We start from the raw sequence: 27,910 nt of genomic DNA, 5'->3' as shown, positions 1-27,910 counted from the left end.
TATCCCCAGAAAAACAGAGGTAACCAAAATATAAAGTGGGCTTCATATTAACACATGTTCCTTTTTATGGAGCTCAGTCCTCTCCACTGGGCCATGCTGGAATTATCTCTGGCACTTCAGGGGCTTTTTGCCTTCTCGATCCTTCTACTCCTGATTTAGGTGAAGTCTTGCCCAGAGGAGGAATCACAAATGCTCCGAGGTGGTCTCTCCAGCATTTAACCATTCCCTGCACATATAGGAATTCAAAGACCCCTGGCCTGCTCCTCCCTGATTCAAGATGGCCACATGGATGCTCCAAAGGACATGATTTATGTAATCTGTTAAATTCATACTATACAGCGAGGACAGGTGGCTCTTAAAGGTTGTGGACACCGCAAGATGGAAAAAAGCTTAAGCTCAGCTTAGAACCAAGTCCCAAGTTGGAGAAGCAAAAGCAGCCCTAGTTCGTGGAGCTGCTAATTGCTAATTGGCTATGAATATGGATGGGCCAGGATTACCTCCATGCTGAGGAGGCACTCAATAGACTGCCAGATAGCTGGGGTTTTTATTTTTTACAACATTATCTGTATTTACAAATGCATGAACAAGTTATTCAGTAGGGCTGTTATGTTCACAGAATTAATTTTAGACGGCTTTATTACGAAATTACCATTCATTCCAGCCTCCTGGTAAGAAAACCCAAATATCCACTGTGGGGAGGCGTGGAGGAGACAGCGATCGACTGGCACAGGGTCTGACTGCAGGACTGTCCCACACTATGCCCCTCTCTACTCTGTGGATCTGCATGGGGCATGAAGGAGGAGGAAAAGGCGGCAGTCTGGCCATGAAATTGGTTTTTGAACTCTATCACCTAGAACTGCCTGGAAGGAGGGGCCATTCTGTTCTTCAGCAAGAGCTATCCATTATCATCCTGTTGTCACCCAGGATGTCCCCACTCTACAGCTGAGAAACTGATGGAACAGAGGGCACTGGCCCCTTTCCCAGCAGTTGGTTGCCCTTTCTGTTCCAACTGACCCAGACCCTTACCCTAGAGGCAGGCCACCTGCATGGGCTCCAGGCTAGTTCTGAGCCAGATCTCAGTCACTGTACCGAGACTAAGTGCCATGACTCCCTCCCAGGCTTGAGGAAAGACCCACTATTCAGGAGTCCCATGCAGGTCTCATTCCCAGGAGGCACCTTCTTGTCCTCCATTTTCCAGAAGGGGCTGCATACAGGCAGAACTAGAAGTACAGTGCCACATCTGTACCAAGCAATTTCAGAACTCCAATACAGTGCTCAGGGTTCTCAAAAAGCCATCTTGCCCTGGGAGATATCTACAAACTGAGCCAGTGGAAAGCCAGCCCCAGAATTCAACATCTCTGCTGTGGAGTTGGAGGTTCCATGTCAAAACCACCCCTCTTAGGAAGCTCCCTACCCTCCCTCTCTGGCCTGTGCTTTTATGTTCATGGTGGAATCAAGGTAGCCTCTAGTTACCTGCCCCATAAAAAGCCTGGTTCCCCTATAAAAAGAAAAAACAGCATCCCTCAGAGTCCTGCTCAGGAGAGCATTCCTACCAGTGATGCTGGAGACCATGCATTCCAAAGGGAGTTTTATACCATGTTTCAGGACAGCAAGACACACAGGAGGAAGCAGGCCAGCTCAGACCACCATGAACAATAACCACAGTGGCCGGGTAGGAAGCCAGAATGGGGGATAACTGATCCCCATGACCACTCTATTCCTGAAACATCTCCTTCAAGCCTAGGACAGCACAACCATTGGACTGAATCTTCACAGTTAAGATAGCAGTCCTTATTGTTTATAGGCATGTTTCTTGGAGAAAATTCCTTATCAGGGAAATTAAGGTGGGAGACTAGATGGTGGACCAAGGGTGGGGAGTGATAAAATTTAGGAGAGCAGAATTCGTACTGAGAGGGATCAGGAGGCAGAAGCCAGAAAAAAACCTCATGTGGAAATCTTGGAACTGTAGATGTCAAACTCAAATGCTGATGCAAAGGGAAATGAATGGCATCACTAAACAAATTGCAAGTATGAGGCAAGAAATTCCAGGAACATAAAGGCCCCCCCGATACAGCCCTGGCCAACATTCCCAGGCCTGCACCTGTGTGCTGGGGAGGGACCCAGCAGTCAGGTATACTGAGGCCTGATGCATGATGCACCAAAGGTTCCGGAGGAAAGTTGGAGAGGGGAGGGGACCAGAAGAGGGGAAGGTGGCACTTGGAATCTGTTGTGGGCAGTTTTGTGCCAGCTGCTCCTCCCAATTTCTCATTCCTTTCTGACTCCAAAGTTGAAGATGCCACCTCTTTCCTATGCTGCTCAGACTCTGCCGGGGGCCATCTAGGGATCTGCCTGCTGCCAGAGGTCTCAGGGGTGTGTCCACCCATGGCTATGATTCTGTGCCACCTCCATTTCCTGTTCATGGGTATAGCATTAGCAAAACCAACATCTCCCATGATCTCCAAGGCCAGATGTGGCATTATTTATGCAAATACAATGTCCCTACGCAGATCCCAAGTATACCAGGTGACTTCATCTTACTGAACACTGAAAATGTAGGGGTCCAGCTGCAAACTGCTGCCTTCACCTCATCTTTCCCCTAAAGCCCACAGCCTGGAAACTGAGAATGAGCACCTCTCAATCTGACTCTAACCCAGAAAGCTCACAGAGGCTGAGTTGACCCCCTTCCATTCTCTCTCCCCATCCCAAGGCACTTACTTCAGTAGGTCCTTGTCCTTGTTGAGGTGCTGGAAGAATGACGGCTCACAGATGAGCTGATTCTCCTGGAACACCTGCTTGCAGGACTGCCCAGGCTCAGCAGGCTTCACTTGTAGGGCACTGAGGGGCGGCCACATCACCTGCCTGTGGCAGAAGTCCTAAAAATGAAAACACAGCCATCAGCCAAGGGGCCAAAGATGCAACTGGGCATCTCCACCTCTGCCAAGCCATCTGGAAGATGAGAGGGACCCACCATGCTGTGAAAGAAGAGTGAACAGGAGAGTTGGGAGCCAGTTGGACACACCCTGAGCCAGGTCTTGATTTGTCTCATTACCAGCTTCCTCAACCACAAAGGGGGACGACAGCAGCATCTCCCATGCAGGGATGAGGGGCGAGAGGTGACATCTGCAGTGCACACAGAACCTACTATGGTTTGAACATGAAGTGTCCCCTTAAAGCTCCTGTGTTAGTGAAGGAATACTCAGAGGCAAAATGATTCATTTATGAGAACTGTAACATCGGTCTGTCCTAATTTGAATGGGTGGCAACTATAGGCAGGTGGGATATGGCTGGAGGAGGTGGGTCACTGTGGGTATGTCCTGGAAGGGTGAATCTTCCCTGCTGCCCCTAATCCTTTCTCTCTCTGCTTCCCAGCCACTACAAGATAAGCCCCTTTCCTCTACCACTGCCCTTCTGCCATGCTGTTTGGCCTCACCTCAGGCTCAAAGCAATGGAGTTAGCCAACCATGGACTCAATCTCTGAAACCAGGAGCCCCAAATAAACCTTTCTTCCTCTAAGTTCTTTTTTTAGGCATTTTGGTCACAATGACAAAAAAGCTTACTAACACAGTAACACACTGGCCCACAGGGGTGGCTATTCACTATCGTCACATCACTAATGCCCCAAAGGCTATCACAATCTGCCCTTGAAGGCACAGCCTCACCCACCTGCACCAGCTGGCCAGTTCATCCCTCTCTGAGTCCCAAGACTTGGTAAGGATATACTGAAATTTTGCAGCTACCTAGTATGACCTTGTTTTAACTCAATGACTGAGGCTGTGAAAATGCTGAGGCTGTGAGGTGGAGGATGCCACCAAGGACCAGTAGGCATCCAGAGCATCACCTGACACAGTCCAACATCTTTGCCAGGGACTCTGTGCTTATTGGTTGAAAATAGTGACTACTATGTCACAGGAACTCGACAAGTAGAGACATATGTGAAGGACACAGTACCCCTAACAACAGCGTTATGTGGGGCAAAGCCAGTCTCTCTGGGATGTAGAGTGAGGAAGTAGCACGCTGGAGGGAGACGCAGGGGTGAGGGCATCATGAATGATGAGAAACTGGAGAAGGGAGGGGCAGCCACTCTCTGACCTGGGACCTCCTGTCAGCTGTGTCCAAAGCAACCTTATGTAAGCGCCAGTGCTGGGATGCATGACCCTGGTGCCCAGAGCTGGCTCTGCTTGCCCAAGGCAGAATGGACCTGTGAAATGACCCAAGGCAGAATGGCTTCAAGTCCCCAGATGACACAACCTGCTGAAGATGCTACCTGCACAGGAGCACAGAGGACCTGTGTGTGATATTCCCTCAGGGAAGGGCCAGTCCTCAGGAGTGACAATTAGAATGCTGGGTACATGGGTGTCTTCTGATAATGCACCCCACAGAAAGAGGGGACACATGCAAAGAAACCATCTGAAACATCACGGCAGCATTGGAAAGATGAAGCAAAGAGCTTTATATCATCCAAAGGCTGTATTTACACAGACACCTATTTAGGACAAATAATACACCAAATGAGGAGGTTTCCATGCACTGACATAAGAACATCTCTGAGGCATGCTGAGCAGTGAGAGGAACCAGGTAACGGGGGCTCCCAGTGGGTTTCCATCTGTGGCAGGCGCTGAGGGGAGGAGGCACAGACATACAGAACCATGTGTGTGCTATTCCAAGAACACCTCCTGCTGGTCATGCTGCTGCTGAGAAGGGAAATGCAGGACTAGGCTCAGGAGATTTACTTTGCAATGTGTGTCCTTCTGAAAGACTGTATTTTTCCTCAGGTTTCCTTTCCCACTTTGCTGTGGATGAGGAAATTAGTCATCTCAGGGCCCAGAGCTCCTGACACTGGGGCACACAGAGGAAACGTTCTGTCCCACCCTTGTTTGTTGCAGAGAGTGTTGCATGAGGGACCTCCTACTGCCCAGCAGGTCCTCTAGCAACGAGAAGGGTGTGGCTCCCCAACAAATTGTATCCAACAGGGGCCTCTGGCACTTCTTGTGTGTGAGTGTTTTTATTTTTTTTAAACCTTATGCCTGTATTACTTTTTAATGAGTAAGCCAAGACACAGCAAAGAGAGCAAAGAAACCTCCCCGATTCTGCAGCCAGCAGCCATCAAGGTCCACCCTGCCTCTCCCGTTTACTTGCTATGTGAATCTTTGGGCAAAAAATACTTAACATTTGGAGTTTCAGTTTCTTCCTCAGAAAAAAAACAGAGAGAAAGACAATGATAATTCCCTGTGCTGCTGGCTTCTCTTTGCCTCCTTCTTAAAGGAGGTTAAGCTGCTGAGAAAGGCAGTCTGCAGGTGGCCAGCCCCTGGCAGGACCTTCTCTTTCAGTCTCTACAAAGAACTGCATCAGGCAGGCCCACTGCAGGTCTCCACGTCGCTCTCCCCTGATAGGGAACTTGACTCCACCAGTCTGAGTTTGTGGTGAAAGAACAGAAACGCTTCCCCCAACAGTGGGCAGAAAACCTAGAGCCGGATTCCTAGCCACGGAAAGCACAAGACTCCAGAATGGTCTAATAATTCAGAGATAGGGAGAAATACACTGGATTACTTAGGAATGTTGAGATGCAGCCTAATCTTCTGAAAGTGAGGCATAGTGGCAGGTAAGCAGGGTGTCCTGAGACCTACACAGCCCTGGGCATCACTAGGCAGGGAGACACATCTGACTTCTCACATTCACAGTGCTTTTGAGTACAGTCTAAGCCCTTGCTCAGCCAAGGGCAGCAGCAGTAATGTGGGCCTGGACACTGTCACTAAGGGTGACAGCATGACTGCACAGACCCGTTATCCAAATGGGACACTGTGCACTGCTGGCCACTGCTCTTTTGTATGACAGCACAGGGAAACCTTGCATTTTATACCCTGTCCATTCCACCAGGATGACCGTCATCAGATAGGAAGAATGAACATACACCATGACCTGAAGTTATTGGTTATGAGAACGGAGAGCTGCAGGGGCATTTGGAAGATGTCCAGGTCGACATTACTGTGCTGTTCACGGCTGTGCAAGAGCTTAGACTGGACTTAAAAGCACTGCGAACATGAGAAGTCAGATGGGTCTCCCTGCCTAGTGGTGTCCAGGACCATGTGGGTCTCAGGACACTCCGTTCACCTGCCACCAATGTGGTTTGCCTGGCTGGCTAATGTAAGCATCTTTGCTTACAATTCCTTAGGAACAAAAGGATAACTTCAACAGCTTTTAACTATAATAATAAAGAGATGTGAAATCCAGCACACTCCAAAGTCTACAGCACAGGCAAACAACCAGCAAAATGACATGAGACCATACCTGCCTCAGATGAAGACAAGTGGGACTTTCTTTTTGAATAGGCCCAAAGGCCCATCTGTTAAAACCCGATCTCTGGTATAGCACTACTGGGAGGGGCTGGATCATGTTGGAGCTGGGACCTAGTGAGAAGTCCTAAGGTAACTGGGAGTGTGACCTGAAGGTGATATTAATAATCTGGCCCCATCTTGTCTCTCTTTGCTTCCTGACCATGAGGTAAGAGGTTTTGCTTGGCTTTTGTGTGAGTGTATGTGGCATGAAGTAGTAACACAGTCCCAAAGCAATGGGGCCAATCAATCATGGACAGAAACCTCTGAAACTATGAGCCCAAGGAAACCTTTTCGATTTGTAAGTTGATTATTGCAGGAATTTGTTATAGTAACAGCAAGCTAACTAACACACCTGGATTAGGCTGGGTGATTAAAAACCCATGAAGGATAAAGTGGAGCCTGGATTTTATTTATTTTTCTAAGAAAACTGACATCTCTCTCCATGAGCACCTCAGAGCTGAGAAGAGCTTCTCTGCACCTCTTGAGTAGAAGGAAGATTAAGAAACTTTCTTTCGTATTTATTCTCAGCCTGTACAAGGCCAGAACTAAAGTTAGAACACAGATCCCGCTGTGTTGGAGAGGAGATGATGTGGCAAAGGACTGGATGGACAAAATTTGAGGCCCTACCATGTGGCACATTACACAGCAGGTCTGACCTTCATTAGAATGATGTTAACAGGGTGTGAGAATGGCGGCAAATGTCAGGTGCTCCACGAACACTTGTCTCCATCCTTGGGCTCCTCCTGGGAAGAGCTGCCTCCACCCTGTGCGGCTTTCAGGCCCACCTCATTGTAGAAACAGACTAGGCAGCCCCAGATAAACAGATGTCCCAAACCTGGTCTAGACCAGGGCAGGGCAGGGCTGCGAGGTCTGGCAATGGGAGTTGGCCTTAAAGCTACACCTTGAGCTTCCTGCTTCTTCATCAACCTCAGCAGCCACCCTTCTTGGGTCCCTGGCAACAAGCCTGCTCAGCTCACTTCTGCACAGCAGCGTGGGGGCTCCAGGCACCTTGCTGCTGCTCACCAGGAAGACTGTCTGGCATCCTCCCAGGAGGCCCAGAAGATCAGGAATAGTAAAAATAGCAGCAGGACCTTCTTAAAGCTTGGGGAACCATCTGGAAAGCCCGAAGGTGATAAGATGGAACAGAGGGAGCCTGAAGGTGTTATCAGAAAGCACAGCAGGAGTAAGGTAGGAGGGACCTGGGGGCTTGGGCTGAGATCCTGGCCCCCCGAGGGGGGGGGGGCTTTATAGATATAGTCTCCCAAGCTTTCTCTGCCTGTCCTCTCACATAAAACTGGGATAGTACCATCTGCCCTACATCCCTGGATAATTTCTGTGGAATGGAAGTGAGAGGACTAAGGAGAAGGTCCCTGAGATGTTCAAGGTAATGCTCTAGGCTGGACCATTCTGAATAGTCAAGCACAATTAGTAGAAATTTGGTGACTAGTCAAAATATTTGTTTGAGAGGCATGCAGATGGAGTGTGTTCTAGATATACACAGATATACACAGCAATTTCCAATCTGGTAAACAAGCCCCCAGGAAGAAGCACTGGGCCAAAGCCTCTCAAGCCTTATGCTGGGTATTAGAAATAGGAACACGAAAGAGACACAGTCTCTGGACTCAGGTTCAGTGCACAGGCTAGTAAGAGAGGCTGGCACTTAAAAAAATTACAGAACAGAATAAAACCATGCCCAAGAAGGAGGTCACCTGGAGGAGCAAAAGAGTGACAGTGGTAGCAATTAGAGAAGGCTTTCAGAAGATAAGGATTTTCTAGGATGGGTTGTGCAGGCTGAATAGGAGTTAGTGGCTTACCACTAACAAGGTGTTTTGCATATAATTGGTGCTCATGAAAGAGATGTTGAACAGAACTAAATGGTCTTGGCATCCTGGAACTCTGATAGCAACAGAAATAGAAAAGGAGACTATTCCAACCTAATGAGGCATTTATGCAGCCAAAATGAGATATACACAGTAATTTCCAATCTGGTTAACAAGCCCACTTACAACACACACCATCTGCATTCCTCTCTAACAATTATTTCAACTAGTCACCAAATTTCTACTAAATGTACTTGACTATTCAGAAATTTCCAGGCAGTAAGCATAAACCACAGTTAGAAAGGTTTATTCACCAACAAAATCTATGAGAAAACAGGTAAATGCAAGCTCCGTGAGGCAAGGTATGGGTGCCACCTCTATCATGGAGGCTAATTAGTGACACAGAGAAAATGAAACTCACAAACTACCCCAAGAGCTAGAGAAGACAGGGTGGGGCTGCCCCAGGGGAGAAGCACCAGGTGGAGGGGCCATCTGTGCCAGGTGGGGAGGGTCACCTGCTAGCTACAAAGCAGAGGTGCAAGAACAGCAGAGAATACCATTTATAGCATGTACAGCCTTCGCCACAAACCCTTCACCCACCTGGTCCTGGCCAGATCAATAATGCAGTTACTAAAGCTCTGACACGTTAGGTGTACATGGATCTCTATGGAACCCACATTGTCTGGAACTGAGAAGACAGGTTCAGATGTACAGGACTAAAGGCAGAAGCTACAGGGAATAAGGTCAGGAATTTGCAAAAAAAATAAAAATAAAAATGAATAAAAGGGGGGTTGATAGGACAGGTTTCAGACCATGAAAGGGGGATGTGGCTCACATTCAGCTACCTGGGGGCCAAGGCACACATTTGTTACCTGTGTGATAGTAGTGAAATCCAGGGGCTGGCACAGAATGTTCAATAAATACTGATGACTGATTGGTTTAAGTCAGCTCAGTTGCCTGTTGGCACCCACCGTTCTTCGCCTGCATGACCCTCAAAAGGAAGTGAACACTGTCCCCAGGTGCTTCACCAAAGGAGGTGTCCATTTGTTTTCATAAAGGCAACGAACAATGTGACTGTGAAGCTGAGCAATAAGGACTGATGTCCACAGAGCATCATTACGCATGTCAATCATCTGAGCCCAAAATGGACCTTGATAGTGACGCATAAATCTACCATATTTCATTCTCCTGGAACACTGGGAGTCTCCTTGGGAGAAATGAAAAAACACATCCACATGAACAGCGGATTTTATAGCAGCACTCATCACACAATCAAAATAAGTGGGGGTCCATCAGCTGGTGAATGGACAACACATTGTGGTACATACACTCTATGACTATTCAGCAATAAAAGAAAATTAAATTCAGATACACACTACAATCCGGAGGAGCCCCAACAACATATGCTAATTGAGAGAGGCCAGAAATCTCCATAAAAGGCAAAGCTGCAGAGAAAGGAAATAGATAAGTGATTTCTGAGACAAAGGCAGAAACAAGAACTGATTGTGGACAGATATCATTTTGGGGTGATAGAAATGTTGCTAAACTAGACTGAGGTAGTTACTGTTCATCTTGATCAATTTGCTAAATAAACACTGATTGCGTCCTTATATGGAGTGATTTTTATGGTCTGTAAATTACACCTCAGTGAGGCTGTTAGAGAAAGATACCTTGACTGGTTTCTGGGCTCCTGCAGCAGCAAGCAGCTAAGGCTTTCAGAGTGCTCATGTGGGCCAACTACAGTTCTTAGCCTCATCATGTATTAATCTATTGATTCCTCCACCAACACCATGAGGCAAAAGCATTATCCCTATTTCACAGAAGAGGAAAGAGCACAAAGAGAGTAGATAACCTGCCCAAGGTCAATGTCAGTGGCAGCAGAGCAGGTGTGAAGATTCTAGGGTCCAGCACTCCATTGCCGCCCATCCAGGCTCCAGGAGCAGATCAATAGCAGCCTCAGTTATTTGAAGAGTAAAGACATCTCAAGCCAGTGCCCATCTTCTCCCCCTGCCAATTCCTTTTCCTCTTTTGTTCGGCAACCTCTGTCACCTCCACCATCTTCCTGCCCTGGGACTACCCAGACTCACTAAGAGATTTCCCTTGTACCTAGAACATACCCCAGTAAGTTCCACGTGGACTCAGAGGAGCAAGACATCCTAGGAGCTTAATCAGTTTCCACCGCTGTTTTTGGACTTGACTCTTTGTCCCTCCATATCTCCAGCATGCTTTTCACATGAATTCCAAGGCTCTTTACAAACCATGAGTGTGACTGACCATCCTGCACATTCACAGTCTTTATGGGGAGTGGAAAATAGGGTTGAAGACAGTGTATGTGTGGCTTTCAGAAAACCCATGAGAACACTGCCTTTCCTTGTTATGTCATCTAGCTGGAGGCAAATACAAAACTTTCCTAAGAAATGCACAAGGAAAACCTTAACAAGCCTGGACACACTCAGGGAATAATTGCCCTTGATTTTCAATTACAAGGGACTTCCCCCTTGGCACTCACTACCCCTTTGCTGGAGGCAGCCTTTTAAAGTGCTCATCTCAAAGAGCATGCCACCCAATCAACATTTGTAGTATTAGCAAAGTGTCTAGGGTGGGTGCATGGAGGGAGAAGAGCAAGCACTCCTCCTAGAGCCAGGCTTCTTTTCCTCTGGGTGCCTGCATACCGGGCTGGCTGGATCCGAGGAAGGTTTCCTGTCAGTGGCTGTTCAACTGTGCACTAAAGCCTGGGGTGCTCTCGATTGCTGTCACTTGGCTTCCTCTGGTGCCTGCCACCTTGGGTAAGCATGATGGACGACCTTGAAAGTGTTCTGGGATAAAAGACCCTGTGTTCCCCTTGCAGATCACAGGGAGGACTCTGAGGCTGAGATCAGCCTAACAAGCACTGTAGCTCCCCTGGTTCACACACAGGAAGCTCCTGCTTATGGCTGCAGCCTTTTCCACCTACACCAGAGGCACATTCTCTCCATCCTCGCTGCTCTTTGAAGATACTCTGCTGGCTGTAAAAATAACCGATGCCCCAAGCTGTACAAGACTGGGACCTGAAGCTCACAGTGAGAGGCTGGAGACTCAGTTTGTGGGTCAATGGGGTCTGGTCTGGCATCGGGGGAATATTCTGGGTCTGATAGAATTCCTGGCATAAACTCAAACTAGTCTCCTTTATTGCCCATTTAGCAGCACTGGGAGAATGTTTTACAAGAAATTCCCTAAATACAAGATTCCTAGAAAGATTTTTCTAGAGCTCCTGGTAGCAGCATTGCTGCTCACCCTGTAGTAAATCTTTTCTTTAGCTTATCCCAGAATAAAATCTGGACCCTCCAGATGATCCTTGGTCTTTTCACACTGGTTCCTCCTCCAGCCTCGACTCCCATGCCACTGTGCTCTTCAGCCACACATACGTATGCATCCTAAAATTCACCGTCATTTCCTTTTTTTTCTTTTTAGGCCCTGACATCTTGACTTGGTGGGCCCTTCCCACTTTCTTTCTCACACTTTCTTTCAGGACTTACCTCCTACAAGATGCCTTCCATTACTCTTGCCATCTTTCCCATCCTCCCTGGGGGCTGAGTCACATGATCCCAAAGCACCCTGGTTCCATCACTTGTACAGAGTTTAACCTGCAGGGGTGCACTGGCTCTATAAAACCTCACCCACCCAAGGCCTTGGACTTCTCTTCTTGACTGCCTGCACAGCGCATGGCGTGCTGTACTAACAAGTAGTCACAGAGTTGATGAGAGAATCAATAAGGCAGATAAAAAAAGAGATATCTCTGGATTTCTGTGGCCAGCATATCCCTGTAGAAAAGTCTCTACGCAGAAATGATGGGAAGGAGCAGTTTCATTAGCATGTTTTCCAGAAGAGAATTTTAGTAGTATGTTTTAGAATATTTATAATTTTAGTACCAGGCTGGTGCTGGGTGCATGGAATTGTGAGGTGAACAAGCCAGGAGGAGCTGGCGCTAAGGAGCACTTAACAAGGACTGTTTGGGAAATGGGACCTTCCTGCTTAAAAGGAAATCTAGCATTAGACTCAATGGAGGAGCTTAGACCTCAAAAGGACTGGCTGGATTCATAAGCTGACTCAGGGAGGAAAGAAGTAAAGATCTTCAAATAAACCTGGCCAAGAGACATTTATGTCTGCTCGTGACTTTCTCCTAAGAGGAGGCAGAACCAGGAAAAAAGGAAGAGAGTTTCAGAAGCAGCCACAGAAATGGAGTAAGAGCTCAAGAGAGCCTCTGAGAGGGAGGGTATGGTAGGCACAGCTATGAGGTATCAAAACCCTGTGCCAAAAGTGGTCAGTGGCTCCTCTCCGAACCTTCAGGGAGGTCCAACAGGGAGAATGTGAGAAGCTGAGCTTAGGGACACCTGCCACCTCCTGAGTCCCTAGCAAATGCTTCCAGTGCAGACTTAGCCCCACACCAAACTGTATTGAATCTTTTTTTTTTTTTGAGAGAGAGAGAGAGAGAGAGAGAGAGAGAGAATTTTTTAATATTTATTTTTCAGTCTTTGGCGGACACAACATCTTTGTTTGTATGTGGTGCTGAGGATTGAACCCGGGCCGCACGCATGCCAGGCGAGCATGCTACCACTTGAGCCCATCCCCAGCCCCCTGTATTGAATCTTGATTGTTCCACCTGTGAGCCTCATGCCTGGGAGTCCTGGTTCCCATTATGCAGAGAATGGAGTTATTATTGCCACCTCCTGGGACTACTGTGAAGATTAAATGAGATGTTACCCAGTAAATAGTTCTCCCTTGTCCTCAGGGACATGTTCTGAACACCAACTGGATGCCTGAAACTGTAGATAGTACCAAACCCTATATATCTTTTCTCCTATGATAAAGTTAATTTTATGAATTAGGCAGAGCAAGAGATTAACTATAATTAAAACAATAATAATGATACACTGTAAAAGAAGTTATATGTATATGGTCTTATTTCTGTCTCTCAAAATATCTCACTGTACTGGTATTTTCCACTTGGTATTTTGGGTTGTGGTTGACTGTGGGTAATCAAACCTTGGAAAGTGAAACTGCAGATTGGGCGGGGGGGTGTAGGGTACTGTGACATGTTTCATGTATTGGCATAGAATCTGTGTATACATGGCAGTTAGTTATGATAATGCAACCATTCTGTAGTCATGTACAGACTGAATGAGGTGATGAGTTCAATGTTACACTCTCCTGGAAAAGCCTGAGAATTAGTGTATGAGATATATAATTATTAATGTGTTATCACATAATTTAATATACTATAATATAGCATAACATGTTCAATAACAATACTAGGTCACATTTATTGAGCACTATGTGCAAGGCCCTGTTCCAAATACTTTCTGTGTATTAGCTTGTGTGATCTTCCCATTAGCTCAGTAAGGTCCTCTTATTATTCTTATGTTACTGAGGGAAGAAGGCACAGAGAAGCTGAGTAATGTCTGTTCAGCTCATATAACCACAGACTCGTGGTGCTAAGAGCTGAACCTAGAGGCTGGACTGGAGGGCACATCCTTTTGCAGCTCTCAAAACCTGAGATGATCAGACAGGCCATCCTGAAGCCGATGTGCCATGGTGCTCTTGCCAACAGCAGTGCCCCACTGCCGGCCACCATCCACCGCCTTACTTTCCTCAAACCACCAACTCTTCCTTTCGAAACTCCCGCTGGGCCTTCAGTCTATTGCCTACTTAAATTTTCAACTCACAGTTTCTATTTTCAGTTGGCTCTGTTGGTTCCCCACTGGGTAAAGATCCTTTACGGCCTAGACCACTCTGCCCTGCCCTTTAAAGGGAGCCCCTTATATTTGAAATCTGGTCAAGGAGTTAAGATTCTCCTACCCACATGGGTTTCAAGTCTGTCTATTTCTAGCTCTGGGTTGCTTTTGAAGCCCAAGGAATTAAAACATTATAAAAGAAAGGTAGTGACACTCATGGCCTTCACTTCTAAGGACATAAGCTGTAGTTTCCAAGCCCTGTTGGGGGTGGTGGAACTGTGTGCACTCTCCCCTGCTTTGGAGTTGAAGTCCTTCTTTTATCTGTTTTATATACCTAGGATTTGTTTGAAAGAGGTCTTGTGTGAAGAGATATTTGAAAATCCACTATAAAGTCCTAAAATGCTTAGAATTACTGAGCACATACCTTTAAAAGAAAGCTTAGAAACCAGTTTCAGTTCTTGCCTTTCTTGGGGGTGGGAAACAAAGGCAGGACAGACAGCTGTCTGTCTACCCCTCCTAAGTCCTTGTGATGCCCCCAGAGCCCACTTACTACACAAGCCCTGCTGGTCAGGGAAAACTCTGACCTGATCATCCTGTCTTCCCTGCTGTCAGTGTCAATGTGACCTTCCACTGTCACCAAGAACATCCCCCAATGAAAGACTGCTCCCTTGGGTGACCATGATGGTGCTGCATTTAGAATTCCAACAAGGCATTATCCAGATTCTGGAGACTTCCAAAGCAGGCAAATAACCACAGAAATATTGTGAGCTCACAACTGTTGATGAAAACCTGATGAGGGAATGGGAAGCAAGGAAAGATGGACTCTTTGACAAGACTTACTTGTTTTTTGATGAATGCATTGATTCGCTGCAATATCCCCTCACATGTGAATTTGTAGGGCATGTATAGCTCAATCTGCGGAAACAGAAGGTTCCATGAATGAGGAGAACACACAACACACACCACTTACCAGCTCTCCTAGAACCTCCCAATGCATGAGTGTCAATGCCTGCAGGCAGCCTTGGGAGAAGCTGTAAGTCACCAGTTTCCCAATGTCACCTTGTCTGCCCTAGGTGCAGTCCCTGAGCAGACTGTCTACCATCCACAAGTCTCAGATAACCCAAGAAGGAAGCAGTGGCAAGAAAGCCACTGTTTTTTTTAAGCTACAGTGAAGACTATATAAGGGGAAAAGCACTAAAGTTAGTGTTTGGCACACAGTAGGCACTCAACAGAAGGTGGAGATTACCACTTGCTAGCAGGTAAGCCCCCTGGGGTAAAGTTATGGCTGTGTCATTTGCATCCCTGTGTGCACACAGTGTGGGACAGGTAGGCTCTTAGCATGAATCTGTTGAATGAAGACAAGGTTACACTGCTTTGAGGAAACCACACAATGAGCTATTTATAGACCCACAACAGTGACCGGAAAACTGAGTTACAATCTTAGGTGAGGTCAGCACATATGCAAGGAACTCATGGTACAAAACTAACTGATATAAGGTCCTGAAGAGCCCAGCTAGAGGACTCTGGGAGGTCAGAGGGCGAAGCAGACTATGTTTATGAGTCCAGAGAGTCAAGGCTGGGGAGTGAGGAGAGATGGCAGCTGTTCCAGGTGGAGTAGAGTGAGATTTGATGTGTAAAGGCAGAGGAAGCTGCAGCTCAGGACTGTGGACGTTGGTGAGAGGATGCAGGAAAGACTCACTGATGTCACCAAAAGTCTTGAGGTTTCTAAACTGAGTTGCTTGAACTTCAAGGAGGGCAGAAAACCCTGGGAGGTGCTCCCTGTTGTGGGGAAGGCATTCCAATCTACACTGAGCCTGGAGGGAAGGGGAAGATAGGTGCGTCTGGATCTCCACTGCACAATGTTTGCTAGGATGCTGAGGTCTGCATCTTCAGCAGCGCACCAATCTGAGATGGGAAATTCACTTCGGAGAAAATCACCAGCTTCACAGAGCCCTTTAGCCCCTGGGGATCTCTGGGTGAAAAGGAGCACCTTCACCTCTTCCTCTTGAGTCTACACTTACCTACCTCAGATCTCTGGGGTAGAGAACAGGACAAAGTACCTGAGATCTGAAGCCTGCTAAACGTGGGACAATGGACAGAGGATATTCCTTAGTAGGCAGCCACATAGTTGGTTTCGGGACATCCTCTCCCCTTTTCTCTAAGTTTATGTTATATTTAAAATTTTAAGCCATGATTTATAAAAAATTGATAACATATCTTTTTTTATACACAATTAAATGCCAGTAGTGTGTTTACAGACAACTGGATGCCAGTTTCATCACACAGGTTGGATCTCAGCCATATCTGTCCACATCTGTCTGGACAGTCAGGAGAGGCTGAGCCTCTGTAAGATCATGGACACTCTTCCACAAGAATAGAGAGGTCACCTTCCTCATCTCTAAAGAGCTCAACCTTCTATGAAGAACATATTCTCAGCTTGTTTGTCCCCATTTCAAGCTTCTGAATCTCAGCAGGGCCATTTCTGACCTAGATATAGCTCTTCATATGAAATGTGAAATTTTCTTTTCTTTTAAAGGTATTTATTTACTGAACTCATGGATGATTCAAGAAGCTTTGTGTAACAGGCCTAGAGAAATGTCTCCTCTCAAAGGATACATAGGAACCAAAAGAAACCATTTAAGGCAGAGGACATGGCATATCTGGAATTATTTACAAGTAGACAAGTAGAATTCAGAATTAAACATACATTGGTGTTCTTCTGTCACAAGACCAAGAGATCTACTTCTGTGGCAGGAAGCACCCAATGGCGATTCTGACAATATATTCCAAAGGGCATCCATTAGAACTCATAAATTAATGAATTCAAATGATTCAATGCAGTAAATACAGAAAATGGCTCTTCCTGTTGTCCCAGTCATGCCCAATTTAACCAAAGGGATGCTGACTCATTCATTGCTCTAGGGCCAATTCACTGTTTTAAAGGATATGAAGCCAGACAGTTTTCCTACAAAGGAAAAGGAAAAAAAAAAGGAAACTGCATTCCTATGCCACTGCACTGCCAGGGAGTCCCCCTTGCCATTCTAGTGTGGATGGGTACAGCCTCCTCTGCATGGGAAAGCTCTCCAGACCCTGAGCTTAGGGGACAGAGAGCAACAGCACACCCCAGAAATGAAAGCCATTTCATGGACTGAAGGGAAGGGACAGCCTTCTGCCTAATACACTTTCAGGAACAAGTGAAGGCCACTTTGGGGTATGAATGAAAGAGAATGCTGACCACACCCAATCCCTGAGAAACCCAAGTAGGGCCCAAAAGACAAAAACAAGGGCCCGTTTGTGGTCATCCTCCTTTGTGGAAAAAGGCCTGTTACTCATCCAACTAAGGCCGCAGGCAGGATGTTTGCAGGCTACTGGCCTGCTGGCTTGGAAAATTTCTATGAATTTTCCATCTTCTCCTCTGGACCTACTTTCCTGTGAGATTTCCTGTGTCCACTGGTACCCCCTCACCTTTGCAAATCTTACTGCAAATTGCTTTCAAAAATCAGCTAAAGCCTGAATGGTCCCACCTAACAGGTGGCTTGACATCATCTGATGAAGACATGGTTTTAGTAGGTACCAGAAAACCAGGGTTTAAGTCTAGGTTCCTCTTTTACTAGCCATACAGTTTTAAGTTAGGGAGATCTTATATTTTCTCTGGAGGATTCCAAATATAAACTAGGTAATGTCATTGTCCTGTTCAAAATTTCCCACCATACTTAAAAATACATACTTAAATACACCATACTTAAAGAATACAATAGCCTCCTCATTGTCCCCAAGAGTGCCTATTTAAAAGCCCCATACATCTTCTAGTTTCTAAAATCTGTTTTATGGTTTCCATTGTTTCTGATGAGTAGTTGGCTGTCTTTAATATCATCATTCTTCTGAACGTAATGTTTTTCCTCCAGCTAGCTGCTTTCAAGATTTTTTCCTTTATTTGTTTCTTGCCCTTTGACTATGTGCTTTTCTTTTTGTATTTATTCCTGTTGGGGTCCACTGTGCCCTTAGCATTTGTAAATTGATTGGAAAATTCTTCATTCATTAATTGGAAAATTCTTACCCACTGCTCTTTCAGAAATTTCTTCTGTGCCAGTCTCTCCCTTTTCTCAGATTCCAACTACACCTAATTTATGCTGCTTCATTTTGTCCCAAAGATATCATGTACCCTTTTCCATTTAATTCTTTCTCTGTGTTTCAGTTTGAATGATTTCTATTGAGGATTCTCCAACTTCATTGTTTTTTCCCCCTCTGCTTTGTACAGTCTGCTTAGAAGCCACTGAAGGAATGCATTTCTGACATTGTATTTTTTTTCCTAGAATTTTTCATTTGACTTAAAAAATAGCTTCCACCTCTCTGATGAAATTCTCCATCCATTTACGTATGTTGTCCACTTTCTTCCCCAAATTGTTCAATATATTTATCATGGAACTTTTTTCTTTCTTTGTGGGTGTTGGGGATAGAACCCAAGGGTGATCTACCACTGAGCTACATCCTGCCCTTTTTATTTTTTATGTGGACCATTAAAGGTTTTGTTAAGTTTCCTAGGCTGACCTTGAACTTGTGATCCTCCTGCCTTAGCCACCTGAGATGATGTGATTACAGGAGTACATAACCTTGCATGTTATTATAAAATTTTTAAGTTGTTATCTCATAATTCCAATATCTCGACCATCTCAAGTTCTGGTTGTGTTGATTGTTTCCTCTCTTAATGAAAGGTCATGTTTTCTTTTTCTTTTTTGGGTGTCATGTAATTTAAAAATCTTGGAATTACATATGAGAAAACACTACCACATTTCTGATCCATCTCTAACAACTTTTATGACAATAATTTTTATATTAATCTCTTTCCTTATTCCATACTCCATTACTCTTTCACAGTTTATCTTTCCTTTTATTCTATTTTGTGTTTTTTTTTAAATTATTATCTTAAAAAACTAATAAAAAAGACTTGAATTTGATTCCAGGTTTTACTAGTTACTAGTATGATCTTGCAAAACATCTTTTTAAGCCTTAATTTTCTCATCTGTATCATGGAAAATAATCCCACTTAAAATGTGAGTGTAACTTTATTTGGAAATAGGGTCTTTGTAAATGTACTCAAGATGAGGTCACACTGATTTAGGGTGGACCCTAATTTATCATAAGTAGAGGAGAAGCAGAGATACACACAGGGAGAAGCCACACTGTCACGTAGGCAGAGAATAAAGCTCAGAGACTTTAAGCCAAGTAATGCTTGAGGTTGATAGAAGCTTGGAGGGGCAAGAAAGAATACAATAAATAGCCTCCTCATCAATGGGGGATACATTATAATACTCCTTGTAGATGCCTAAAACTGAGGATAGTACACAAACTTTTATATAAGCACTGTGGTAGCACAATAGCTTAGCTGATAACAGATAGCTACTAAGTGACTAAACCAGGGTGGATAGTGTATATAGCATGGATACACTGGACATAAGGCTGATTCATGTCATGAGTGGGATGGAGAAAGATGGTGTGAGATCTCATCATATTATTCAGAATGGTATGCAATTTAAAATATATGACTTTTATGGAAATTTCCATTTAATATTTTTGTAACATGGATGACTATAGGTCACTGACATCATAGAAAGTAAAATTTCAGATATAAGGAACTACTGTATAGTCCAGTAGAATTGCTATATACTTCACAGTGTGCATGATCCTCTGCTGACATCTAATTTCAGACTTCAGGCCTTTAAAACTGAGAGACAACATTTCTGTTGTTCAAGCCATCAAATTGTGGTACTATGTCACACGCAGCCCTAGATAACTAATACACAAGTAACTCTGGGACACAGGAAGGAAGATCCTTAAATCTCCTCAGGAATGACTCCCTGGTGGTAAATCTTTAGGTGTGGAGCAAATATTTTCAGGCAGCCCAGTATGACCACACTTCACTAGGAACTTCTATCAACTGGGTCAGTTGAGTTCGGGGACTCCTGCCTACAATTGTTGAGACTGGGTTTGGGACTACACATGTGACCATTGGGAAGCTGACAGCTATGCCAAAGCCCAATACCCAGACCATCTTCAAGGGGACAGAATATGGATAGCACATCAGAGTGCCCTTGCTCCCCTGGAGATGCTCTCAATTAACTGAAATTGGCAGGTTAGTGGGCCACCGACTCGTTATCATCCCATTCTATTTCCCAAAGGGGAAAGATGTTGTTTCAAAGAGGTAAACTGGCCATTCATCCAGGATATGTGCCCTTCTCGGATCTTTCCCTTCCACTGAACCCATGCCTTATCCATGCCATTCACAGTTTTGCTTTGAAAATTCCTACTCAAATGACAACTCAAAATGCAGCATTCACCAGAAGCGCCCCTGACCCCTGCTCCCATCCCTAGATCTTCTGCATGTTGATTTTGGCACTGAACATCATCTGCACTGTTAAGCATGTGTTTGTTGCTAACATCAACTCCTATCTCTGATCCAGGTAAATCACAGTGCTGAATACTAGGAATATAGCAGGCAGACATATATAGCAGGCAGACATATATGTGCTGCTTTCATGTTGCTTATAGTCTAGCAGAAACCCAGATGGTCTATTGTAAGAAATAAAAAACACTTCATAGTGGCTAAACACTTCCTATGTGATAGACATTGTATTCAAGCACTTTGTATATGTGATCTTATTTAGTCCACTCAGGTTACCAGTCAAGTATGTAATATCAGCTCTATATTACAGAGGAGGGAACTCTACTAGTCACTGGAAGCCAAACCCAAAGTGTGTAAGTCCAGCCCACCCTCACAACACACCTGCATGATTCTCTTAAATATCACAACCAAGTGTGAAGAGTGCTCTGATAGGAGAAGCACAGGGGCAGTGTGTACCTGAGACAGTTAACTGCAGGATCAGGACAACTGAACTCATCCCAGGTGGGTGGTCAACTCCCACAGGTGGTGAGACAGCCTCACCTGTGGTTATGGAACAAGCACCCCTCCCCCTCCCCAGAGTGACTCAGACAGTTCTCACAGACAGTAAGTGCTTAATAAATGTCTACTGAATTGATGAGAAGAGTCCAGAAAAGTAAGTTATTTTACAAGAGCCTACCTAATATTTTGGTAGAAAGAAACAAATAAACAGATATTATGCAAAAACATTTCTTTCACGATTTCTTCCCCATCTCCCCCTCCCCTCTTTTGGGGTAAGGTAAAAGAAGCAGGCCCATCTTTTCAGATCTCTAAGAGTGACCTAAGTCAATCTTGGAAGCTAGCCTAGTTCAAGCCCCTCCTTCTGTGCCTGGTACACAGGAGCCATGACAGTTCAGTAGAATCCATGGCCACATCTGGACACTGGCTCTGCTTTCCATGTCACACAACATCCATGAAATCCCCAGGCCAAGTCCTACAGACTGGCTACTCTTCTAACTCTGGCTACTGTGGGAAAATGCTATTGACTGAATCCAAGGGACTGTGATGCTTTCCACACATCAGGTCACATCACAAATGGGGGGGGGGAAATGGAATTAAAGAAACAACCTTCTGATTCAAAATCACTTTCACTGCATCCTCGACTTCCTCCTGATTGTTGAGATTGACAGTCCAAACATGCGGCCGGCTGATGAAAACTTCAGCATACGGATGCTGGGATGTCAGCTGGAAAAGAGGAAACAACACCACAGTTTCACACTGATTTAAAAAAAATCTTCTGGGCTAGATGAAGTGTTGTACATTTTACCGCACTGAGTTGTACTTGCGCAGGTAATAAGACACTCATCCTCTCCCTCGACAACTGAAACATCCTGTGCAAACATAGCAGTTCAGAAACAAATAGTGATGGCTGCAAATCTTGAATCCCTCTTGGAAATAAGAGAATGTCACAATCTGGTGACAAGGTGGCTGTTTTAGGTGGGGTGTGTGGGTGTGCCAGGGATTGAACCTGGGACCTTGTGCATGTTAGGCAGGTGCTCTACCACCAAGCTACACTCCCAGCCCTTATAGGTGACTTTAATTCCTAATGAACATTTATGCTCAACCAAAATAAGCATAGCTCATCCATACTCACCCCTGAAAATAACCTCTTTCAAACCAGTATCTATTTTCTTGGCTAGGACAGACAGGTAAGCATAAAAAATTGCAATAAAAATCAAGGCTGCAACAGTCCCAAGAAGATGAGTAATGGTGCATACAAAAGATGATAGAAACAGAAGTGATCCCATCAGAATAAAACAGAATCTTTAGGGTTTGGGGAGTAATCATCAGCATAACATTGGGGCCTGAAATTTTTAGAAGCAATCTGTAATTGGAAAAGCAAGAAATGGCAGTTTTATCCTAAAGGAGGTTTTATTTTATAAAACAGGGTGGTCAAAGAAGCAAAGATATATATTGACAATTCTGGGTTCTTTAAAAATTCATTCTTCAGGACAGCTAAATTTATCCCTCGATCATGCTGCCACCTCTATTCTTATACCCCTTTAAGGTAGTGGTGTAAAGGAGTGTTCTAGACATTTATGAGAATATTTTTAGTTACCACAAGAGCTGGTGCTACTCTTAGCCTGTGGGTGGGGACTAGGGATACATGACATCTAGTGAGGTCTAGGACAGACCTGCACAAAGAGGAATTGTTCAACTTCCATCATCATCATCATTTTCATCATTTTTGATGATGGGAATTGAACCAGGACCTTGTTAATGCTCTTTACCACTGATCTCCTCCTCCAGCTCAAAGAACTTCCAAATGCCCTGCTGGGCTTTCAGGTGGATTTATAGCATCTAACACTTTGATACAGTTTTAATATACAATAAATTTCCCAGGAGCATAATTACCATGTAAATCAAGAAATGTTCGTACTGTTTTATTTGGAACTTCGCCCATGAGCTGTCACCATTTTGGAAAAATCATGGCAGTGAAGTCAATGCCACTCAGGATACCAGAACTGCCAGTAAAATGTCCCCAAATTGGTCTATATTTGTAGCTATCACATTAATGGCAATTATGTATATATGTGTGATATGTGTACACACTCTTATATTTAGTTTCTCGTTCATAATGTCAATTACAAGCAAAAAAGGCTGACAACTCTTAGTTGAATGTTTTATTCCTTTTAAATACAAGTGTTCATGGTAAGAGGGAATGAAAAATCATGTCTGCTAGGATAGGTCTTGGCTACATAATATTGAAATATGTATTACTTTATTATGAATTATTTTCTTTTTATTTATTCTTCATATTCGAGTTAGGAAACTATATTTTTTTAATTATGTAGGCAGGCAGGTTACATTATTTAAGATTTTCATTTCAGGAGAAAAAAAAGATGTTATAACATGTTTATCGTAAAAGGAGGTGTTAGCTCTGGAGTGTTAAGACCTTTGCTGTGGAGGCAAAAGGTCTGGCTCTCTTTTTTCCTTTTCTCTTTAGACTCTGATATAGAGATATACTTGGAGGAGTGGATGTTCCCTCTTGCTCTCAGTCACTGGTCTTGGTAGCCTGCTGCAGCAGTGGTGTGCAAAAACATGACTAAGGACAGGAAAAATGGGCCACAAGTCATTGGGCTCCAGCTGCAGTTTTCACTGCCAGTCACTCAGGGAAATCATGTGAGGAAAGTCCAAGAAGGTTTTCCCCGCTCTGCTCCTGCTTCTCTGCTTTTTGGGTGGTGGTGCTGAGGATGGAAGTCAGTGTCAGCCTCCTAGGCAAGGGCTCTACCACTGTGCTATACTCCCAGCCCAGTTCTAGTCACTTTTGATGGGGCACATCAAGAATAATCCAAAATCTGGTATACTCAACATACACTTTTCTGATGATAATTAATTAGCCGTGCTGAGGTGGCTCAGGAGGGAGTTGAGCAATGAAGTAACCTTGGGTTACCCAATAAATTGGTTATGACACAAAGTAGCAATTAACAGTATAAGCTTGGGAGTCAAGGAGAAAAGGGTTCAAGTCCTGACACCGTCATTTCATACTTCCATAACTGTGACAAGTTGCCTGTCTGTGGATTCTCTGAGGCTCATGCATAATCTATTTTCTTCAGGGTTGGGACCTTCTCAAGTGCAAAATGGGGACAACAACATTGTTTTATCTCATGGGGTTGCTGTGAGGATTATGTGAAATATTTCACAGAAAAATTCAATATTCCAAAACTTGGTACTCTATAAACATTTACTAAGTAGTGGCCCAAATTCATATCCCGCTACAGTGTCACACATCTGCACATCATGGGCTAGCATCAGTAGTTGGGGTTTAGTTGTATGGGAGTTGTGCTTGTAGCATTATGTCAGCACCCAAAAAGTTTTGGATTGCAACATTTTGGATGAGGGATATTTGGCCTGTATCCAGTACCTTCTATAAGCCAGGTGTTCTTCTAGGCACTGGAAATATACCCACAAAGAGAACAAGCAAAACCTCTGGTGCAAAGTTCATGGTGCTACATGATGGCCTGGTTCCAGTGGTGGTGGAACCTCAAGCCCTGATTCTGAGAGAGGTTTCAAAACCCATCCAAGCTGTATAAGAAAAGTCATAGCTGAATGAATGTCTGTTTGGCAGAGGGTGGGGAGTCAGGCATGAAGACAGGATAGGATGTGGCAGCCCGTTTGCCAAATCTGTCCAGGCCTCTATGTGAGCTGGCATGGTGGGGAACACAGGATCACCATGGTTTACCAAGGCTTGGAGGGGAAAAGAAATAAAGTCTGGGTAGAGAAGGGTACAGGTGTAGCATGAGCACTAGTAGCAGCTTCACCTGGCAGGCCACAGTCAGAGATGTTCTGACTGCAGAAAGGAAGGTATCTTGTCTGGCTCCTACGTCAGAACTGCAGACACCCTTGCATCCCAGTGTTAAATGTGAATACCCTATTTAATATCACAAATGTAATAGGAAGCTTCCTGAAGCAAGAAGAGGAAGGTGGACATGAAGAGGTTAAGATTAGGAAGGTGAAGAAAGAAAATATATTACAAGAGATGGAGATTTACATCAAAATTAAAAACATGCTACTCTAGCGAGTCCTGATTTGCTGACCTCAACTGATCTCTTGGCGTTTGCTGGACTGAATGACTTGTCTGTGGTCCTTTGATAAATAATTCATTCATCCAAATTTTTATCATTTTCTCTAGATTCTCATCTCTTTCAATGTTTCATTAATTCCTCCTGTCTTTCCAGATTCCCTGAAGCAAGAGTCTGCTGGAGATGCCTGGGCCCCTAATGGCATGCCAGGACAAATTCTGCTGAGCAGAGGGTTTCCTGGGCTTGGTGCAGAGATTCAAAGAGGGCTCATAAAGAAAAATAATGAGTCTAGAGCTGATTAAACATCAATCATTCCTTCAAACCTCTCGAGGAGCTCAGGCTTGTTCCCTCTCCAGTATTGAGGCTGAAGACCCTGTGAATCTACTTTATTCCACAGTCCTCAGCAGCTCTAGGTCTCCACTTCCAAGGTGGATTGGAATAAGTTGCTTATAAATTGCTCAGAGACACAGAGGAAGGAGTTGGAAGCAGAAAGGGTTATAAATGCAAAGGCTGACCGGCCTTCCATGTCACTACTGCAGAGGCCAAGATCCATTCATTTTAGTGCATGAGGGTGTGTTCTGGGTGTGAGGAGAATCTCAGTGATACACTGTCTTAGCCTCATCCTATTTGGTAACTGTTTGAGCCATAGTTCCACTTGGAGTATTTTAATATATTCTTTTCAGATAAGCAGGCACTATGTAATGGGCTCAGGGACATGCTCAGAAGGTACCCTTTTTTCAAGGATGAATACATGTCCCTCATGCTAAAATTCAAGCTGTCCTCCTTGGCTGTTGGCCACTCTGACATTGTGGCTGGGGTTTTATGGGCCTCTTCTTGTTCTCTCCTGGACATCAGGGACCTCAGTTTTGGCCTATTTCCTATTCTATGACAGGGTAAGTGGATGGTAAGTAAGGGTTCTTTTAAAATTTGCAAGGCTGAGCAAGACATTCATGAGGCTGGGTTAATAGAAGTGTGTGAGACAGTAAAGACATGCTGCTGAAAACCAGCTCTGCCAAATGTTATTTTAAAGGAGCTTGAACTTTTTCCACAACCTGATGTGGAGAAAAGTAAAATGAGGCAAATAGCAAAAAATAGCACTGCTGTTAAAGGGCCCGGACATCCTGATGATTCTAAAATATCAACGTAAGACAGGAGGTGATGGGAAGCAAATGGTAAAACGGGACACACGTCATTACTGGAGGGCTTCAAATAATCATCTGATTACAGGTGACCTTACAAGGAAATAATATCTTCATTAAAACAAGGACTTAAAGAACTGACAGAATATTTTGTTCATGCTATTGCACAAATAACTTGAAGGTTGAAAGGATCAAATATATTTACAAATGGAGAAACTGAAGCAGAGGAGATAGATACTCTTTGATAGGTTGGTTTCCATTGAGTTTGGGTGTTTATGAGGCTGGTTCATCAACAGCCTAGCAGAGATTTCATTTGCAATTAAAACAATCACGAGTTAGAGTGACCTCCTCAACTTGACCTCAATTTACCATAGGCATGTCCAGCTCTCCAGAGTTAACAACCCTACTAGCACTGTCTACCTCTTAAAGCTGTTGTGAGATTCCAAGAGGATAGCACATATGAATGTACCTTCTAAATAAGATCAGCGATGGCTAACATGCTACAAAAGTTTATTTGTTCAACCTCTCTGCCCTATCTTGAATATAAAAGCAAAGTGAGCCAAGGACCAGAGTTAAGAAATCCACCCGTGATAATAAACTTCTCTATGCTTTAGGAAACACTAGTGGAGGGATCTGCTTGTTTTGTTCACTGTTGCATTCCTTGCACAATGCCTGGTATATACTAGTTGTTCAATAAGTATATGCAAAATTCATAAAAAAAAACTTATTAGTAAATATAAGAAAGCATATCAAATAAATTAAAGGGCTTTCACGGCCAACTCTGTTATTCACAAGCTACCTAATTTCATGTGATACTTTAATGCAGGAATATAGAAAGGGCATAGCCCACAAAGCCCCAGACCATTATGCTCTAGTGTAGTACAATAACACTCAGTGGCTCCCCAACTATCTATGTGCAGTGTCTGCATGCCTCTTTCTGTGACCATTGACCCTTATTTCCTGTTGTATTTAATCATCCACTATTTTCCAATACTTTCTAGATAGGTTGCTTTCTAGTTTTCTCCTGAATATGCCATTGGCACCTTGGCTACCTGATTCTGTCTCTTTATATGGTTCAATAGTAGGTGTATCCATACCCCAGCAATCTCTTATATCTGTGATGATGATTTCTCTGCTCCCTGAGGCAGCAGGAATTTTTCTTCCATATGAACCTCTTCTTTTTTTTTTCTGGTGTCCAGGACATACTTGCTAAATGAGGAGGTAAGAGGAAAAGCTGGTTAGGGACCCAATTTGATTCCTTGAACACAGATAACAGAGTGAAGAGTTCATTAACCCTGGCTTACTGTGAAGAGGCTCCTATTCTAGCAGAAGGACTGTCCTTTAAGATAGAGCCTTACCTTTCCCATGTTTGGCCCTACTCCCAGCCCCTGGCTTATTGCCTAGCACAGAGAAGATCCTCTGTAAATTTTTTTTATTATAAAGTTTCCTGACTTCCCCACTTATTTTTAGTTAGTTCAGGAATTGTGCAAATAACAATTTTTGAAAAAAAATTAATTGCATTTATTTTTTTGCCAAAATCAATTAACAAACAGTAGCAACCTCCTTTCCCTATTCACTAATTTTTTTAGTGACAGCTGCTAGGAAACTACTGCCCAATCAAGGCCTAAAGAGCTATTGCATTGTTAGAAAGAAAACAAGAAAGAATCTGATCGCATTTTTAATGCCAAGGGAAACAAACCTGTAAAGAGCAACTCTGGTCAATGTTTACAAATCTGCTGAAAACTCACCTTGGTTTCTCGGAGAAGAAATTGCAGGTCTCGTCCATTGAGTATGCCATGGTTTTTCACGTAACTGGAAATATTCTTTGTGCTGGAGCCATAAACTGTTGCATGCACTTCCATATATGTGTGGATGATGTCCAAATAGATCTTTCTATTCTAAAACGAGGGCACAAGCACAAAGCATTTCTTGTTTTATTTGCTTAACAA

This window comes from Callospermophilus lateralis, unplaced genomic scaffold (assembly GCF_048772815.1).
Source record: "Callospermophilus lateralis isolate mCalLat2 unplaced genomic scaffold, mCalLat2.hap1 Scaffold_169, whole genome shotgun sequence".
In the NCBI taxonomy this organism is placed as follows: domain Eukaryota; kingdom Metazoa; phylum Chordata; class Mammalia; order Rodentia; family Sciuridae; genus Callospermophilus; species Callospermophilus lateralis.
The sequence above is the reverse complement of the archived record's forward strand: the minus strand, read 5'-3'. Positions refer to the sequence as shown.